This window comes from Garra rufa, chromosome 6, assembly GCF_049309525.1.
Source record: "Garra rufa chromosome 6, GarRuf1.0, whole genome shotgun sequence".
NCBI lineage: Eukaryota > Metazoa > Chordata > Actinopteri > Cypriniformes > Cyprinidae > Garra > Garra rufa.
The window spans coordinates 37,771,594-37,777,841 of NC_133366.1; the positions used below are offsets into that span (position 1 = coordinate 37,771,594).

General features: G+C 36.7%; 1 long non-coding RNA gene across 1 annotated transcript; it reads left to right on the plus strand.

Moving 5' to 3' along the window:
- The first annotated feature begins 1,353 nt into the window (after nt 1–1,353).
- LOC141337432 (uncharacterized) lies at nt 1,354–5,967 on the plus strand. The gene is made up of 5 exons (XR_012355753.1): nt 1,354–3,369; nt 3,460–3,571; nt 3,654–3,805; nt 3,885–4,074; nt 5,356–5,967. It is a non-coding gene; the product is annotated as an uncharacterized lncRNA (long non-coding RNA).
- The last annotated feature ends 281 nt before the right edge of the window (nt 5,968–6,248 follow it).

Consider the following 6,248-nt stretch of genomic DNA (forward strand, 5'->3'; position numbering starts at 1 on the left):
ACAGATTCCACACTTCAGTTCGGCTGCATCCATCACTGAAACATATACACACAAACAACACATACTTACATTCACATACCATGTAATCTCATCCCTGAAACCCAAAGCTGAACTGGGCTGAGAGGTTAGATGTCTCATTGCTTTGATTCATGTCTGCAACAGTCGTGGGAGGAAATATGTTTCATTCCTTAAGAGGGAAAATCTGACACACTGTTCCTTGAAACTACAGTCATACAACAGTACACGCAGCATGACGATAATGTGTTCACATTTCTGCTTTTCAAAAGACCACATACACACGCAAACATCTTACTATTCAGAGTGTGTTCGGTTCCAAATTGCATTCTTCCTGCTCTGGTGCATTCATATTTCCTCTACTGCCACTGGATGAAATTATAGGACAGATCTGGATACACACACACACACACACACACACACACCCCCCATCCATTCACTCCAAACTCATCAGCCAAAATATCACCAGGTCCATTTTGCACATAGCAATGACATTTCATCCTCTGCTCAGCCTTCCTTTTACTGATTCTCATATTGGTCTCCCTTAAGCTGAACAGGAAGCAGTGCGAGAATTGAATGCAGATAGAGGTGATACGGGGCGAGCCAGCAGGGTTTAGATGTCAGAGGAGATGGACGGAGGAATGGATTTAAAAAAGAAGAATTTCCTACTGAAATAAACCATTGCAGGCCTGTGGTTAAGAGACTGAACACATCTGGCTGGCAGACCACCTCCAGAAACAATTCCTCTTTTTCTTTATGTACTAAAGAGCCTGAAAATCCTCAGGATGTCTGTTGTAACTGAAGCCCAGGATGGACATTAAAAGAAAGTGTGTATATGTGCACATCCGTACAAACATTAAGCCTTACATTCCACTGACAGTGAAATTACAGTGTACAATGATATATAATGTAATTACAATGTAATTCTGAAGTACAATGAAATTACCATGATTCCTTGTATATGCACCTTGGGAATACCTTAATTCCTCAATTCAATTCGAGTACTCAATTAAAAAAATCCTTGTCTGCAAATTGCAGTGTCAAATAACTGGCAAAATACCTAAAGTGGTGCATTCCACGGACGAGAATCCTTGAAGCGCATTATAGACCATATTGGCGGCACAGATCGTAAACAAAGCCACTGATCCGAATGGAACTTGCAAATTTAGCTGATTATTTCAGCTGGAAATGGTCAATTATTGTCATACCTTAATCTGTACTAATCGGTCAGACCAGGAAAAACATTTGAAGTACTATAGACTGCCAAAAGTTATAACAAATCAAGGAGAAAAGTGCAAAAACAGTTTGAGGAACAACCCAGTCAGCAAACAATTTTGGCCCAGATTTGGCATGCATCTGGCACAGCTGGCATTTATCCGGCACTGGCATACAGCATGTGGGCCAAACATGGCCCGAGTTTGGCAGAGATGGTACCGGTTTTAAGGCGGCACACAAGACCTGGGCCAGATGTCAAATGTAGTATTTGGCCCAGATGTCAAATATAGATATGTGGCCCACATAAGATTGGCCATATTTCACCCACATTTCAAATATTTTTTATATAAAATCCCAATGTTTTAATACACAAAGAAGTTTCCATCTTCATGTTTGCATTCTGGGTCTAATGCCTTGAAGTTAATCCAGGCAACAATGAAGATTTAATTATTTAAATTATGAAAATCAACTGTAATTGTTTGATTTCAGTTCATAAGTTTTTTTTTATGCCATGAATGTACACCAGTAGACTTTACTTTTCATAATTTATTAACATTTCTATAATGTGATTAAATCCTGCATTCAAAATTATAGCTAACCCTGGTGGATTAAAATGAAATTATGAAACTATTTATTTTCAACACCACACAACATTATTTAATCACAGTCAAAGTAACTATGAAATGTGCAACAGCAACAATACTAATGGCTTTATGGTTTTTATACATTTAAAATTAAATGTATTGTTTTTACGTTTGTTTGTTTACTGGAAAAACTTTTACCCAGCGCGCACCATTCAGGATTTCAAAAATCCCGGAAATGCGAAATTAGCCTATCAGAGCCCATCAGAGCAATTTTTTTTTTCAAAAGGCGTTAATTGTCATTTGCAGTGCTTAATGGGATTGTAGTTTTATTTACCCACTTGGCTGTAACACACAGTCTCGTATTTTTGTCTTTTTGACAATTTTTATTTTTATTTTATTTCAGATCGAATGTTTTAAATGTTGTGATTCACGTTGTAGCTGGTTGTTATGATTTATGACTTATAACGCTTTAATTAACAAATCTTCAATAAGGAAAAGTGAATACAAATACTCCCGGAACCATATGTCTTTTCAAAAAAGCAGGCGGACGCTGCAGTCTTGCACAGACTTCTGAAACCAAAGCGGTAAGTGCGAACATACGCATATGTATCGTTGCAAGTTTACTATATTCTTCTTACATTTTGCTTCGGATTTATTAATTAATTGACGGTACACGCGAGTGCCCTTGTTTTAGCAGCACGTGAACGCAGTTTTAATCTACGTGTTGTAAATACAATAAACTATGTCACTAACTTTACTCCTGAAAAAGTCAGTATTTTTCTTATGTCACTTAAATTTAATCGTCTTTGACAGATGATTAGGGTTATAATTAATTGTAATGGTATTTGTTGTTGGAGCCAATGTAACGTTATATATTAAATTACAGATAAAATTATGCATTTTTGTTGTACCAATGTTTTGGAATTTCATTAGTGGTGTATGTCATGTTGAAATTGAGTAAATGCTTGGAAAGGGGTATACATGTTTCTTTATTCTACTTCACCTTGAATGTAATTTATTTAAATTAAACTAAACTATTTATAAATGGGCATCAATAATCATTGTCAATACACTCCAAATGTTACAAGAGATTAATTGTTGTGCAAAAATTGGTATCACCTTTATAGTGACCAAAATGATTACAATAACCAGTTGTTATTGATGTTCAAAAGTGCCTGGAATGACACCCAAATCATTTCAAGTTTTATGTTTAAAATATGCAAACAAAAAGTAATTTGATTTGTTGTATGTTTAAACATAATCAATAATGTGCACATTTTAAATTACAACATGACTAACATTTTATCCAGCATATATGAAATGTTCTAAAAAGAATAGTTATAGATATTTTGTCTGCTTCATAGCCCCATAGGGCCAGAATTAATAGTAATATTTAAAATCACTGTTTTACTTTTTAAATTTCTTCTTTTTGTTATGCTACTTTTCCAGATGACTACAAGAAAGCTAGACGAGACGTAAACTACCTCTAGCTGTTGATCACACAGACATTGATCAGACCGATGGAAGGAACTCACCAATTTCAAAGAAAAAGAAAGTAGGGGTTTGGTTAGATTGTTTGTTTATATTAATGTTTCGCACCCCATTTACAAATAAAAGTATATCTTGGAATTGGTAAATGTGTTAGATCTGAGAACATTCTTTTCCCCGGAGAAGATGATGATGATGATGATGATGATGATGATGATGATAATAATGAGACCGAAGAACGCCTACATTAACCAAAATTTAAGAGAAGGGTAAGAAGCTTCTGCTTTTTAAAATAATAATGTATTTTATCACAGCAGATAAATGACCAAGAAATTTTGTACTTTTAAGCAGAATGTATTCCATACCTGATGCTCCAAATATTCCTAGACAGCACAACAAATTAGACCCTGGAAAGCCAAATTAGACCCTAAGCTCTTCCACAGTGCTCCTGACATCCCTAATGATGAGATGGAAGGCATTTAAGGAACAAAGTCAAAAAACAAGTAAGAAGTGTCAGCTTTTTTTAATTACAGTGCATTTTATTACAGCTGTTAAAGGACTAAGATATTTTGTATGTTGCAGGAGGTATGCCTGGCATCATGTTCTCTCTGAGAGCTGTAAATCAAGCACTGAGGCCCTTTTCAGGCATGCCAACGTCGAGGTCAGAAGACCACCCCACAAACGTAGGGATATCCAGGGCACTCTGAACCTTCAAGGCTCCATGAGCCACACTACACCTGGGACATCCAGCAAACATCCAGTTACCAAAGTTGTGAGTATATTGTCTAGCCCTTTTCAGAATGCACTGATAGTGTGTCATGGGATTAGCCTCAGGATCATCTGATTTTGATTAATTCACATTGCCAGTGATCTTTGCAATCTGTGCATGCTCTCACACACACACACACACACACACACACACACACACACACACACACACACACACACACACACACTGGTTTACTTGTTTTATGGGGACATTCCATAGGCGTAATGGTTTTTATACTGTACAAACCGTACTTTCTATTGCCCTACACCTACCCTACACCTAAACCTAGCCCTCACAGGAGATTGTGCACACTTTTACTTCATCAAAAAAACTCATTGTGCATGATTTATAAGCCTGTTTCCTCATGGGGACCTGAGAAATGTCCCCACAAGGTCAAAATCTACTGGTATTCCTATCCTTGTGGGGACATTTGGTCCCCACAACGTGATGAATACCAGGTGTACACACACACACACACACACACACACACACACACACACACACACACACACACACACATAAAAATTCTGTAAAGACATGTGACATCAGGATGTGACAAGTAATGTACAAATAAGTGTTGCGTCTTTTCCACTTTTATGTATATTCCAATTTTTTTCCACAATTCTTTGTGGAAAAACTACACTATCACTGCTGTTTTTAATTTGATTATATAGTGCTTCATGGGACTGCAGTTATTTCTAAAGCCTTTAAGTACACAGTCTTGTACCTTTTGTCTTTTTGTCCAGTTTTCAAAAATGTTTTTTGTTGTGGAGATTGTCATCACAATTTTTTATATCTCTCTTTATTTAAATGCTTAAAGCATGAATGCACTCTATAAGAGATTTAGAAAATGAAGGAGAGAGAGAACGTTTTATGTATATAGTACCTCAACACAAGCTCAAGGTTGCATAACAAAAACATACACTGAATTTAAAAGAAGTAAAAATAAACAAAATCCCAAGTAGAATTAATCTATACATATTTCACACAGTCATTTTAAGCTAAGTGGTAGTGTGTTCCTGAGATGTGTAAAATTATCTTTTACCCATAGTAGACAGTCAGAATTTGGGCTATTTCAGACAATCTAAACAATGAAGGGCTGGGGGAAGTAAGAAACGATAATTAAAACTGGAAGATGGGTAGATGGTAAAAGACAATACAGAATGTTTGTCTAACGGTCATTGGTTCAGTTTTTGTGGTAATATTGTATTTTATCCAATAGCCATGTTACCTGTTACCTGATGCAAAAGCTAATTATACACCATGTGTGCTTGTGTTTTTCAGCGGCTGTGAGGTGCAACTGTCTGACATCTGAGGCCAAAGAAAAATTAATTCATGCCATCATTAAAAGATGACTATATCTCGCCCCAGACAGAGATGGTGGCCGAAAAAAGAGGATGAAGAATAGAGTGTGTGAGGAGAGTACGACTAGTTAACAGACTTTAGGAATGGATGTTCCAAGGCTCTGTTCAGAGTGCAACTTGTTCATTAACAGAATCATGAATGTTTCAGAGTCATTTGAAGAGTGCTACTTCCTGACCATAAACCTGGACGCTCAAGTGTTATGTGAAGTGAAACTCGATGAGTAGAAACATGGATGTTCAAGTGTATGTCAAGTAAATTTTGTTCCTAATCAGAAACATGGACAGTCAAGCTTTAGACAAAGCATGAAACTTCATGATCAGAAACATGGATGATCAAGTGTTACATTTAAAATAAAACTTCATGAACTAAAACATGGCACAGAACTTCTACTTACTTCATTTTTATTGCAGAACTGACAGGGGAGTGGTATTTCAGAGTTGTTTGAACAACTTTAAAATGTCAGGTGTCAATGCTTTGATGTTAACATGATTAAACATTTGTTAAGAATACTGTCTTTGTTGTGATTATTTATCTAGGAGGTTATGGCTGACATGTGGAACCCATCTGGTCCAGCATATAGGACCAGAATAGAGCCAGCTATGGTTACACAGGTGGCAGAGATATTGATCTCTCATGGCCTTTTTATGGCCCATATTTTGGCTGCCAGGTTTAGTTCACCTGTAGATCAGGCTTAGGTGTGGCTCAGTTTTGGGCATTCTGGTTAAACACTGGTGTTGATATGGTTTACTTAAGGCTGTGTTTTGGTTCAAATGTTACATTTTGATCTGGCCCAATTCAGGGCCAGTTATAGT